This window comes from Pleurodeles waltl, chromosome 6, assembly GCF_031143425.1.
Source record: "Pleurodeles waltl isolate 20211129_DDA chromosome 6, aPleWal1.hap1.20221129, whole genome shotgun sequence".
NCBI lineage: Eukaryota > Metazoa > Chordata > Amphibia > Caudata > Salamandridae > Pleurodeles > Pleurodeles waltl.
Window position 1 is genome coordinate 1543374620 of NC_090445.1, and position 14519 is coordinate 1543389138.

The window sequence follows — 14519 nt, forward strand, 5'->3', positions numbered from 1 at the left end:
AGTTGTTTCGGATGTTGACCATGCATGGGATTGTCATATACTATAACTCTAACTGCATCTGGGGAAAATCTAATGGTAGCCCCAAAGTATTTCAGCATATCTAGCCCTAGTAAGTTTTCGGGACAATCTGAAGACAGGAGAAAGGTGGTATGGGTGCCATTCCCTCCTATGGAAAAGGGTGTCAGTTGAGATAAGCTATTAATCGAGGGCTTACCATCGAAACCAATGGAAGTTATCTGTTTACCGGATGGAGGGGCCCTCTGGATCAGTGGTGTTGTTAATGTGGTGCGAGTTGCACTCGTATCAACGAGGAAACATCCCGGCGTGCCATTGACTGAGGCTGTTACATAAGGTCCCTGCTTATTAACAGGCAATTCCACTGGATCCTTCCCCCACCCTTGACATCCCTTTGACCAATACAACTCCTTCATGTCATAATTGTCAGTAGTAAAGTCCTGAGCTGTGGCCTGACGTTCTGTCTTATTTTCAAAGGCATTGTTTCTGACCTGTATGTTAGATTGGGACGCAGAACTCTGTTGAGGCGTTCGTTGTTGTGTTTTTCCTGAAGCTATGTTTGCAGCTAGGATCTGGCAATCGTTCTTCCAATGTCCCAATTTTTTGCAATAGGCGCAGACATCAGAATGCATGGGCCCTGTTCGCTGTTGTGTTTGAAGTGTTACTGGTGGGCGCCTATTATTATAGGACATATTTTTAGGAATGTTAACATGTGGTACTGAGCGAGGTTGGAGTTGGCTGAGCAGGGCCTGCTCTTTTAATTTTTTCTTCTTATTTTCCCTGTCCTCTTCTATCAATTTATTCTGATTCTCATAATATTGAGCCATAGTGAGGATTGCTGCCGGTGTTGCAGTCGGCCAGCTGCTCTCATTAGCTATCAATCTGGAGTGTACCTGAGGTAATAACCCTTTCACAAACGTTTGTACCAACAGATGTCTACCTGTTTCAGTGGAGACGTCTTGCCCACTAGAATCTGTAAAGGCTTTTGTTAATCGGGTAAAATAATCAGAGACTGTTTCCCCGTCATTTTGTTTGCATGCCGTCAGTAATGTCCAATCTATTTTCCGCACCGGTGCCATCGCTTTTAGTTTTTTTAATATCCTGTCTGGTAGATCTAATATGAGTTGATGTGGCCGCTTCCCTGGCTTTCGGTCTTTGTTGTGTGTCTTTAGCTGAGCCCACGTGGCTCCCAATGCTGCTGCGTCATCTGTTGTCTTAAGGGGTTTCCAAAGCTCTGGTGGTATGATCATGCCAAAAAACGGTGTTAAGTCTGTTAACGTAAGGGTGTAAGTGTCTAACACTTGTTGTACTTGTTCATAAAATCCCGTAGGATTTTTCCTAAGGTCAGGTATTTCTCTCTTTAACTGTAGTATTTCGGCTTTTGTCCAAGGGGTGTACACGAAATTAAAAATCCTTCTTGAAGCAGCATTTGCACTAAGTGGATCCTGAACATTACTACCGTCCCCTCTCTGTGGTACGAATATGGGGGCGGCTTTAACAGGCATCTGTCTCCATTTCCGCCATTAAATGGTAAGGCAAACGCTCAAGTAGATAATTTCGGTGTGGTTGTATGCTTCTCTTGCGGAGCCTACAATCTAAAGTGGATGGTGAGGCCTTTCTAAATATTAAATTAGCAGCTTTCCTGTCTAATTTTGTTTTATCATCTGTAGTGAGTCGGTGACTCCTAGCAGTGGAAGTTACTTCGGGGGAAAGGGACAATAGTTGGTCTAATGGGGCATCCTCGTACATTGAGTCAATGGAGGAGGACGATGAGTGTTTAATTATTCACTCAGGCTTATTCCCACTTGTTTTTGGGATTCGGGATTTTGTGCCTCGTGGGAGAACAGGTATTTGTGCCGGAGTGGATGGCGGGACAGAGACAAGTGTTTTAGAAATTTGTGGTACACCATGGGCTTCTTCTACTGAAGTGGCATGTGGGGGTGGTCTAGCCAATAATAGTGAATCTTCATCATTTGTATTTTTAGGCAGGACAGGATAGAACCCTGTTGTATCTAACCTTGGCTTTCTGTCTAATCTCTTTGTTTCTTTGGCTCTCTTGAACCCTGAGTTGGGCCATTTTGTCGGGAAAAGTTCTATTTCTTTCCTTCTGTGCTTTCGCTGCCTCCCTTCGGTCCCTTTCCACGCTTTTTTTTTCCACCATCCAAAAACATCATACATACTAGCACGTACTTTCTTATCATGTAGTTGTTCCTCTAAAAGACCAAGTTTACTTTGTTCGAAAGATCCGTATTCAGGCCACTGGAGTTCTTTATTGTTATTTCTGTATTTACTCCATAATGTTATATAAGTTATGGCGGAAAGACCATACTTCACATACATATCTTTATTTGGCGTCCCTTCAGGTGGCGCCGGTTGGCTGACTTCTAAGTTTATAGTAGAGGGACAACAACACCCACAACACAACTGTCTAAGTTTACTGAAAACAGGCATGTTTAACTGAAATTAGAAGGACAATAATCCGTAATATCCATCAACCTTGTCTCAGTTCACAAATAGGAACACATTACCTGTTTCTCGATCCTTGCAAGGAGCGATTCAAAAAGAAAAATACTAAAATTGCACAATCACAACAGGTGTCGCAACCGCAACCTTACCGGAATCAGACGATGTCTTCCTCTCTAGGGTTGGTCTCCTTTTGTCTACCAGAACGGGACCCCAGTCAGGACCAGGTGTCTCCTTATGCCGCCGAAATCCGTCCAGGGGAAAAGAACAACGCTGACATAGTTTACGGGGACTCAAGTCCTAGGGTCCGTAGGTGCATACTCCGTGACCTGTCCCTCACCTACTTTCTGGTCCGGCAGCTGAAGACCCCTGAGATGCTAAAGCGGCCCCATGTTGGGTGCCAAATGTAGAACCTGAGTGCCCCTGGGGGACCAGTTGGCAGTGCAGTGCCCACCCTAAGTCTACGGGTTCACAGAATCAGAAAAGGAGAGACCACATCAATCTAGAGAGGAGGAAAACACAGGTTTATTAGACAATAGTACAGCGTAATCTCTAGAGAGGGAAGAGTGTCCAAGTCCACATCTAGTGCAGGCTCAGAGACTGTTCCGCCGATGAGTGGCACACAGCGTCCTTTTATAGGGCGTGGACACTCCCCTGTTAGTGCGAGCTGCTAACCAGAGAGTCATATTTTGTCAAAACAAGACGTACTGATGATTGCAGTCCAGGGCTTAATGAAAGTTTGAAGGTTGATGTAGATAGTTGAGACAGTTGCTCAGTGCGTCGATGTTTTCTTGGTTTCCTGTGACAGAACCTGAAGCAGTGATCTCAATCTCGACTGTTTTGCTTTCTCTGTATTTGGAAAGTTGGTGACCTTTGACGGGGACGCTCCAGACTGCAGTTGGAAACTTGTTTGGTTAAGCAAGCTGCCTAGCCTGGTGCAAGTCTTATCATTATCAGTCTTGCTTCCTGGCACATCATGTGAGCGTAGAATACAAACATTCAGAGTTTGCAGCTGGGTTAATCACGCAAGCAGATTTAGAAAAAGCAAATGGATGATTATGATAGAAAATGGAGGAGCACATGGCAACTTGACATAATTTAGTTTTCACAGGCAAGGCATGTCTTAAATGCTGCATGGGCTCATGATGACATTTCTTAACCACTTGATGCTTGGTAACCTACCCTATCTTGTTTTATTGGTCTAGCTCACAGTGGAAAGTATTTTATCGAACACCCAAACTTTTGGCGAATTGTAAAATTGTTTTATGTGTATTTCATGTTGTATTTTACTCAACCAAATGTTTTAATTAGTAACGTCTGTTTTGTTCTTATGGTTTACATAAACCGAAATAAAGTATTATTATTATTATTATTATTATTATCATCATCCATGTAGTGTTATTTACAGATAAGCCTTCCTTAAATCATAACCCCTTCGCTGCCAGGCCTTTTCCCCCTTAGGTGCCAAGCCTTTTTTGGCTATTTGGGGCAGTTCGCGCTTAGGCCCTCATAACGTTTTGTCCACACAAGCTACCCATGCCAAATTTGCCTCCTTTTTTTCCAGCATCCTAGAGATTCTAGAGGTACCCAGTCTTTGTGTGTGAAGGAGACCAAGAAATTAGAAAAATACAGCAAAAATCTTGTTTTTTCCAACAAAATGGGAAAAAAAGGTCTGCAGAAGAAGGCTTGTGTTTTTTCCCCCTGAAATTGGCATCAACAAAGGGTTTGCGGTGCTAAAATCACCATCTTCCCAACTTTCAGGAACAGGCAGACTTGAATCAGAAAACCCAATTTTTCAACACAATTATGGCATTTTACTTGGACATGCCTCATTTTTACTATTTTGTGTGCTTTCAGTCTTCATCCAGTTAGTGACAGAAATGGGTGTGAAACCAGTGCTGGATCCCAGAAAGCTAAACATTTCTGAAAAGTAAATACAATTCTGAATTCAGCAAGGGGTACTTTGTGTAGATTCTACAAGGTTTTTCTACAGAAAAAACCAGCCATTTTTCTCAACGTTTTATTCTGTAACTTTTTTCTACAATGTCACATTTTTGAAAGCAATATACTGTTACGTCTGCTGGACTCTTCTGGTTGCGTGGATATATAGGGCTTGTAGGTTCATCAAGAACCCACGGTACCCAGAGCCAATAAATGAGCTGCACCTTGCAATAGGTTTTCATTCTATACTGGGTATACAGCAATTCATTTGCTGAAATATAAAGAGTCAAAAATAGGTATCAAGAAAACCTTTGTATTTCCAAAATGGGCACAAGATAAGGTGTTGAGAAGCAGTGGTTATTTGCACATATCTGAATTCCGGGGTGCCCATACTAGCATGTGAATTACAAGGCGTTTCTCAAATAGACGTCTTTTTTACACACTGTCTTACAATTTGAAGGAAAAAATGTAGTGATAGACAAGAGGCAATAACACTTGTTTTGCTATCCTGTGTTCCCCCAAGTCTCCCGATAAAAATGGTACCTCACTTATGTGGGTAGGCCTAATGCTCGTGACAGGAAACGCAACATGGACACATCACATTTTTACATTGAAAACTGTTTTTTGCAATGTACCTAGCTGTCGATTTTGACCTCTAGCTCAGCCGGCCCCTATGGAAACCAACCAAACCTGTGCATTTTTTAAAACTAGACACCTAAGGGAATCCAGGATGGGGTGACTTGTTGGGCTCTCACTAGGTTCTTGCATAATCCTTTGCAGGCCTCAAAATGTGGCTAAAAAAAAAAAAAATTCCCTCACATTTTGGTGACAGAAATTTCTGGAATGTGAGAGGAGCCACAAATTTCCTTCAACTCAGCCTTCCCCCAAGTCTCCCGATAAAAACGGTACCTCACTTGTGTGGGTAGGCCAAGCGCCCGTGACAGTAAATGCCCCAAAACACAACGTGGACACATCACATTTTCCCAAAGAAAACAGAGCTGGTTTTTTTGCAAAGTGCCAAGCTGTGGATTTTGGCCTCTAGCTCAGCCGGCACCTAGGGAAATCTACCATACCCATGCGTTTTTGAAAACTAGACACCTAGGGGAATCCAAGATGAGGTGACTTGGGGAGCTCTGACCAGGTTCTGTTACCCAGAATCCTTTGCAAAACTCAAAATGTGGCCTAAAAACACTTTTTCCTCACCTTCCAGTGACAGAAAGTTCTGGAAGCTGAGAGGAGCCACAAATTTCCTTCCACCCAGCGTTCCCCCAAGTCTCCCGATTAAAAGTGGTACCTCACTTGTTGTGTGGGTAGGCCTAGTGCCCACGGAAGGAAATGCCCCAAAACACTATGTGGACACATCAGAATTATCAGATACTAAACTGTTTTTGCAGGGGGGGCTGCGATTTTGGACCTGGGCTCAGCAGCCATCTAGGGAAACCTACCAAACCCAGACATATCTGGAAACTAGACACCCAAGGGAATCCAGGGAGGTGTGACTTGCGTGGACCCCCCAATGTTTTCTTACCCAGAATCCTCAGCAAACATCAAATTTAGCTAAAAAAACAAAATTTTCCCACATTTCTGTGTGGGATCACCGCATCGGGACAAATTTACTACCACCCTGCCTTCCCCTCAGTCTCCCGGTAAAAATTATACCTCACTTGTGTAGGTGGGCCAAGTGCCTGTGACATGGAAGAACCAAAAACATGTCCAAATTGAGGGGGAAACAAAGCGGGTCCAAAAGAGCAGTTTGAAAAAACAAATTTTAGGCTGACATGTGGGGCAGAAGTTTTATCGGTATAGATGAAACAATGCTGGGTGGTAGGAATTTTGTGGATTCTTGCAGATTCTGGAAGGCTCCATCACAAAAGTGTAGAAAAAATGTCTGATTTCCAGCAAAGTTGGAGTTTGCAGGGCATTGTGGGTAAGAAAATGGTGCGGGGTACATGTGAAGCACACCACCCTGGACTCACCCAGATGTTTAGTTTTCAGATGTGTCTAGGTCTTGTGGATTTTTCTACATGGCAGCGTCCCAAAGTTAAAGTGCAGCCCTCACCATTCCAAGTGGGATGATTTTGAGAGTTAGCTAAGCTCTCATAGCCCAAATGTAAAACCAAAACCCAAAATAATCAGATGTCCTCTTGCTTACCGTGGGATAAGATATTTTAGTGTGCAGGGGGGAAGAGCTGAACGACTGTTACTCCCTTCAGTTGGGGTGGGGGCATAACCATGCCCATACTGGTTGATAACCACCACCACGCAATTATTATTATTATTTTTAAATTCCCTGGCATCTGGTAGGCTTTCTGCAACCCCGTCTCCCCCCTCCCCTGGGTGTGGATCAGAGGTAATTGCCCCATCTGCCCACTGTTGGGCAGAACAACTTTGGCTCCATTTATTTGGGGTGGATGTATGGCCATACCCCCACCCTCTTATTTAAAAAAAAAAAAATCTTCCTTGGTCCCAGATGGGCCTTCCAAAAATAGGCCGATGTACCCCCAAGGGGGGCTGATACGGCCAACAGTAATGTGCCCCCATGTGGAGCGACCCTTGCCCAAGGGGCTGCCCCCCAAACAAAACACACACCAATCCCTGGTGCCTAAGTGGTTTCTGACCCACCTGGCGGCAGATCGGCCTAATATAAATAGGCCGATTTTCCCTCAGAGGGGTGGGGGGGGGGCAGAAATGGCCCAAAAACAATTCCCCCCCCCCACCCCCCGGGGGGAGCGACCCTTGCCTAAGCGGTCGCTCCCCTTATCAATATAAATTAATAAAAGATCCTTGGTGTCTAGTGGCTTCTCGCCGCCACCTGGGAGCAGATCGGCCTAATTAATGTAGGTCAATCTTCCCCCCCGGGGGGGAGGGGGCAGAAAAGTCCTAGTAAAAAAAAGTTGTCCCCCGGGGAGCGACCCTTGGCTTCTGCTCCCCTGGCGGCAGATTGGCCTAATTAATATAGGCTGATCTGCCCCCAGAGGGGTCAGAAAAGGCCTAATAAAAGAATTGCCACTGGGGAGCGACCGTTGCCTAAGGGTCGCTCCCCTTATCAATATAAATAAAATAAAAAAAATCCCTGGTGTCTAATGGCTTCTGCCCCCCCTGGGGTCAGATCAACCTAATTAATATAGGCCGATCTGCCCCGAGGGGGGGGGGTCAGAAAAGACCTAAGGAAAAAAAATGGCCCCCCCTGGGGAGCGACCCTTGCCTAAGGGGTCACTCCCTAACCAATATAAACAAAACAAAAATCCCTGGTGTCTAGTGGCTTCTGATCCCCCTAGGGGCAGGTCTACCACATTAATATAGGTTGATCTGCCCCCGGGAGGGCAGAAAAGGCCTAATAAAAAAATGTTACCCTCAGGAACTCCCCTTGCCTAAGGGGTCGCTCCCCTTATCAATAAAGAAAAGAAAAAAACTTCCCTGGTATCTGATGGCTTCTGCTCCCCTGGGGGCAGATTGGCCTAATTAATATAGGCCGATCTGCCCCCGGGGGGGCAGAAATGGCCTTAGATTAAATGCCCCCCTTGGGGAGGGACCCTTGCCCAAGGGGTCGCTACCCTTTTTTGTGTACACAAAGTAAACTAAATCCCTGGTGTCTAGTGGGCATTCCTGCAGCACGATTGCTTTGCAATTGTGCAGCAGGAATGCACAGAGACACATGAAAAGGGAAGGAAAAGCCATTCTTTCCCTTTTCATGCCTCTTTGCCTCCGTAACCAGGAGAAACAAATCAGTTTCTCCTCGGGTCGCGCTGGAAGCAATGCGTGTTGGCGCGCTGACGTCATCAGACGTCACTGTGGGGCGGGGTGGAAGGGGAAGTGATTCCTGTTCTGGCCCTGCCCTGGGGGCGGCCCTTGGAGGGATCACCAGCACTTCCCCCGAGGGCCTATACCAGGACGTAGTGGTAATGTCTGTGGTGCCTTAGCGCCGCGCCACCGGACGTAACCACTACGTCCTTGGCAGGAAAGGGGTTAATCACATTATTATGGATTTTCTATCCTGTAGACATGTCAGTTGTGAGCCCTTCATTGCCGAATTAGGAAATGTTTTTGTGGAAAACTGAGGAGTGAACAGCTAGTTAAGTCTTTTAGAGTGGAAGAAGTAAACATAAGAGGGAAATAACTAATTGTGAGAAATGTTATGCTAGTTTTATTCTAGCCAAAGACAATTGAACTAGAGTGTTTATAAATGTCTGTGAAGTTGGCATGTTAAGTTTCATTGCCTGCTATTGCCTCTCGATATCACTTTCCATAATTAGTATGGCATGTTAGCTCTCAATTAATCTGGGTGCTTTTTCGTATGTTTTTCTGAGTTCCATCATATATGAATGTTGTTGTTTGGTTGTCTAAGGTTACTAGAGAGTTGTTGAGCGTTTAGCATAGAAGTGCTTTGTGAAAGTTAGTGAGTACTAAAATGAAGTAAACTGTATAAATAGCTTTCTAGTGTTTTTGTTTTGAGTTGTGTAGAAATTTGCCTGTTGCTCTGCCAATGAAGAATGATTTGTTAATTGGTATTGTAATTGAGGTAAATATGATGCATTACAGGCGTTGAAAAATCATAAAAATGTTACTAGACCTGCAGATCTAGTAACTTAAATAATCTACCCGACCTAAATGTAATGTACTTGACTCCTTAACTTGTTTCAGATTGTGTGATTCTAGGCAAATATTTTTCTTCATTATCACATGCAAGAGAACCTTCAAATATGAGTTTCTGCTGTACAAAAACATTTTTTTATTTACTAGTCTAAACATTTGCCCCATGTATAATAAGAATCGAGCCAACATATAGGGTACACGTGACTCCTGGCTTGCTTCTTAGAGCACTAATAACATTGTCATCAGGGCAGGGGCAGGAATATTTCCCAGCTTCTGTTTAAAAACTAACTTTTAATAAAGCATGATGTGATAGTGCACTGTCATTTATAGACAGCACATTTTCCATTAAAATAACAACAAACTTTACCATTAACATGCAGCTTTACTGATACAACTATATAGCGCATAAACAATGTTTGGAAATTGGGTTTCTGCAAAAATATTTAACATTTGCATATCAATTAAAGTGTTCTGATTTGTTTTCATCCTATAAAGATCTTCTTTTCACCACACAGAATTACAAAAATGTGCCTTCATAACTACTGAAATATATTTTGAAATGTTTGTACAGTTCACTTAGAAATAAAATACTGAAATTTTACAGCCTTTAATTTCACACACCGTGCATAGCACCTAAAACATTTCACTAAACAGAGTCCTCTAACTTCATAATGTAGGAAGAAAAACTGACTTCTGAACTCTGTCTCTGAATGCCAAGCAAAGATGACGAGTTAAAAACAAGATTAAAAGCCATCATTATTGCTCATTGGCTTTGTGAATGAACAGCACACCTTTTATTTGTTAACTTGCCAGAACAGGCGAGTAGGCCCTAAGATTGCATGTCCTGGATAATTCCGACTCGCCGTAGCGAGTGGGTGAGTAGATTTCTCGAGGCTCGCAGAAGAATTCAAAATTAGGTCATAGAAGCACTGAGGAGCTCTTACAATCTTATACAGTTTATGTACAAAAAAAGAACATGTAAAAAAGAATCTTGATGCAAAACTAAATGATAACATATTGTTGGAATACTAAATTCAAAAGTGTGACTGGAAACTTGTAAACCAAAACTGGTTGTATTCCGATTCTGTCAAGTATATTACAGAAAAAATCTCTGTTACAAAGTTTTGTAATTTCAGTTTTATCTTCAGATCCGTTGTTCACAAAGATGTAATTACTCATTTGTCAGCCAATATATGTTTCATCCTCAGGACTTTTTCAAGGCTTGTATCTAAAGCTACCAAATGATGGATCCCATCATAGAGGACCTCACATTAACAGCAATGAGCTGGTCTCATTTACACCCAAAACCATAACTTATACACATTCACAATGAGATCCGCCACGGCACAAAACAACTTGCTTGAATTGTGAATCCGCAAATGTCAACCACTCAGAGTGTACTGGAAAAAACTTACTGTTCTACAAACATTCAATAGTATTCCTAATGTGCAAGTTAGACTAAATGCCGATCTGTTTTAACCAAAGTAAGTTTTGGGCAGCTTACCAACACTTCGACAATGAGAAGAACAGCAAGAGTACAAGATGTGTGGTCATCGCGCAGTTCGGCAGCACATTGCTGGGCCTTATGCTCCGTAAGTGGCCCTTGCCACCTAGACCTCGCTTGTGGTTCAATGCCTACGATCAGCAACAGAGGTGTTCCTCAGTACATTGATGCAAAGATTTTATGGAGTTCATCACTAAGCAAAGCATGTCAGATCTTGGCAGTTTCGTTTGCCAAACGTCCGCCTCAAGTTTCAGGAAAGGCATTGATGAGCTTTTTAAACTGCCCTATCTAAGATGGTGGTCTGCTCAAGTAATTATATCTGAGGTTGCCAGTGCCAGTTGAAGTAGAGCCTTTTCCTCGGATGTAATTTCCTGTTTGACTCATATAAAATGATGGATTGGCAAGTGATGAAGGTGCTCATTGTATTCTTTACCCCCCCCCCTTACTCCTTTGTGTCCCTACATATTTCACTTCTTGCCATTAGAAATTAGAATTCTATTGCCGCTACTCTTATATATTCTTGCTTTGTTTTTACCTCCTCCATCTTCCATGGTGTATGGGGCAGTTTGGTGCTAACACATATTACCAGAATGGTAACGTTTTTTAACAAGTTTTTATTGCCATTTCTGACAAATACAGGACAGATTAACATGTACCAAGTGAGTGCAGTTGCTCATTTAACAGCTCATTTATCTGTCAACAGCTCATGCATGTGCAATCGCATCATAATTGCATCAGTAGCCATGTTACTATTCTAAGTTGCCAGTGCATTTCTGTAACAAACAAACAGTAGGAAATAATAAAAAAAACACTTTTTGAGAATTAGCTCCCCCTTTAAAGTCTGGACTGGACATGGGATGAATTTTATGGCTATGATGTGTGATCATTGAAGCTAGCCCTCTGCAAAATGCTGAGTGGCGATGAGGGCTAGCCATGGGGAAAAATATTGGGTGAAAGATGTGTGTGAGAAGGTTCAAGTAAGGGGGGAAATTGGGGGCAAATATTACCTGAGTATTACAAGTGGTGATAGTACAATAGCATCTGGTCCTGGACTCCTGTTTGCTTCCTGGCTATTCCTTTGTAGAAATCACCTTCCCGTTCCAGAATCAGTATCAGAGTGAGCTTTTCTGAGATGGATTATCAACGTTCTTGATTTCTTGAGAAAAAAAAAAACGCCATTAACTTATCACAGTACCTACTAGTTGGACATTTCGGCAAGCCTCTTGCAACTTCCCTATGCAGCACCACACTCTCATCCCCATAGAATCTAACTACAGTTAAACACCGTCGTGTGATTGGCTGTCCAGTACTGTCCGGCAAGGACATAGTGATGACGCTTCTGGCCAGAATGAATAATAGATTCACAAACTTAGTTTGTGGTCTCCTTTTTTTAGGACAGGTCCAGATCTGGTATAAATACCTCTGTTTTGGTGTAACATGAAATTGTTTCTTCTGTACACATCAACTGACAGCCAAAACTGTTATACAAAGGGCTTGTCCACAGCTTTCATAGAGAACCAGTTGAATCTACAGTACAATGATGGCACTGGGAGATGTTAGTTTAATATATGATTTTGTGTGAACATGTGGATGCAATTGATTTAATTGAATGTACTGTAACCTGGTGTATCTAAAATGTTTTTTGGGATAGTCTAAAATCATATCCCGTTCCTTGTCCTGGAGCAATCTCCCTATATCATTTTCCAATTTGCTCTTCACCTTGTTCACAGAGGTTCCTTCCAGGTCAGGAAGGGCCCTATTCATCATGGTGATAATACTTTGTTTGTCCCCATGAGATATAGTGCCAACTGTAGGTTGGTGGTTCTGTGTCTGTAAAACCCCTTATCTTATGCATTTTCCCCACTATTCTTCTGTGCTGCAAGAACTGCCCACAGGAAAGCCTTTTGAGTTGTCTGTTAGCATGGCATGGAGCATGAGTCCTCTATTGCTGAAGAAGTTTCCTAATGTGGTTGTTCCGGCTTGTACCCATCTGTGCTCTTCACTGCGGCTGCAGAACCCCAGGGCTGTTTGCACTGTTTTCAGCAGGATGTTTGGCACTTACAGTGCTGTCTTGTGAGTGCATTGCAGTGCTCACCATTGGCAATTCTGCATCACGTATTCAAGCTGTGGTGTGTTGTGTGTCTGCCTGGTTTAGAAGGGGGCACATGGTGTTCTAGTAACTTAAAATGATCATTTGATCACTCTATTGAGGACAGTTTGAGAAGATTGCATACTGCTATCCACCTGGCAGTACAATTGATTATAGCTGCAAGGCAGTAGAATTTGAAGTTCAGCATTCCCAAGTCATTGTAATTGTTTCTCTACTTCAACCCACCCCACCTTTCTAGGGCTATCCAACCTGCAACTGTGAGTGGTAAAGTACTTCCAAAGACCACCAAGGGCCCAAAGGACCTAATGGTTCACCTTCCAAGAGGTTGTTGTCATCATGATATATTGGTACTCCAAGAAGTTTGAAGGTGGTATTCACCCACCTTATGAGTTTTTCCTCTCTTTACCCACTCTTTCTACCTTGACTTCAGACCCCAGAGGGAACTAAACAAGATTTCTCCCAGTTAACAAGTAGCCCGGATATGTCCTTAAAGCGTGTCAAGGTCTTCATGAAGGGCTGAAGGTCAGTGACCACATTTCGTATGCATAGCAAGAGATTGCCTGCATAAAGGAGGTTACATTGTTTTCCCTACCTTTCGGGATCGCCCATACCCTGCCTGCTTTGCTAAGGTAAACTGCAAAGGTCTTTATTCCAAGCGCACAGAGGAGATCAGAATTTTGACCTTGAGTCTTGCAGCATAGTCCATCAATCCTAATTAGGTTAACACCACTATCACCACTGCTACTAAAGTAAATAAAGAACATAGAAACACTATACAGGAGAGTGGTAGACTGGATCCTTTTCTGCCTCAGAGTACTATTCAGTAGCAGAAACGATCACCATTAATAGGAAACACAGTCTTCTGAGTAAGGCAGTTCTGAGAATTAAAAACACTGCACCAACATTAATGAATAGACCGCCCAACTAAACCATCATTTTTCCTTCAAAGACCAATGTGTGTCCTTCAAAGACTGTAGTCTTTTAAATTAAATAACACAGTATGTCATCATGAAGGCAAGAGTCCACAATATCGTAGACTACTTAGATAACCCTGCCGGGTAAAGGACCCTGTTGTGGTTGGAAGTGATGGCTTACAGATGTGTGTAAAGAAACATAAAATACAGGATGAATCGATTAAACAAACTGCAAAAAGATAAATGATCTTTTCAATGATGTAAAATCCATACATTTAGGCTCAAACTGCCTAGGGTTCTTCAAATGCAAATGTGTAATAGATAATCATAGCTCCTGGCATATTATGGTGCTTTCCTGAATCTATGAGAGTCTTTTTTTCTTATGCGATGGTTAAGCTTTCAGTAAATATTGTCTTGGAAAATGGAATGCATCATGAATCCTTATATGTCGCACATTAACGAGAGAACAGGATTGAATACGTTAAGGCAGGATGAATCCTAGGGTAAAGTGCATAATTACAGAAAAAGGGAGAAATCTAGAGACCAAAATGTATCTACCCAACTACTTTGTCTGTTTGTAACACAGAATCTAAGGTACTCTTCCAAGGTCTGATACAAAGGCTCATTTTGGCCAGCAGATTGAGGATGGTAACTAGAAACCAGATGGACTTCAAATCCTAAATTAGAGCCATTTGTTTTTCGAATGTGTGATGTATGTTATGAGCCTCCTTCTGAAATGATGTACCCTCGTACTCTATGTAACTTTACAGTGTGTTGTAGAAGCAATTTTTTAGTCTAACACCAATTGATAACTTTTCATTGTACAAAATGCCCTATTTCACATAAATAATCGAATGCCACTTACATTATAGTATTCCCATTTGGCACAGTTAAGTCATGTGTAAACTCCAGGTTTATCATATGCAAAGGATAGAGTAGAAAGGGTAGTGAATGCAGTAAACCTTGAGGAACCTGGTTT

General features: G+C 42.6%; 1 protein-coding gene across 2 annotated transcripts in view; it reads left to right on the forward strand.

Annotated features, from left to right (window-relative positions):
• The window catches only part of NMNAT1 (nicotinamide nucleotide adenylyltransferase 1), a 182027-nt gene that overhangs the window by 15762 nt on the left and 151746 nt on the right, over positions 1-14519 (forward strand). The gene's annotated exons all lie outside the window — the stretch shown is intronic.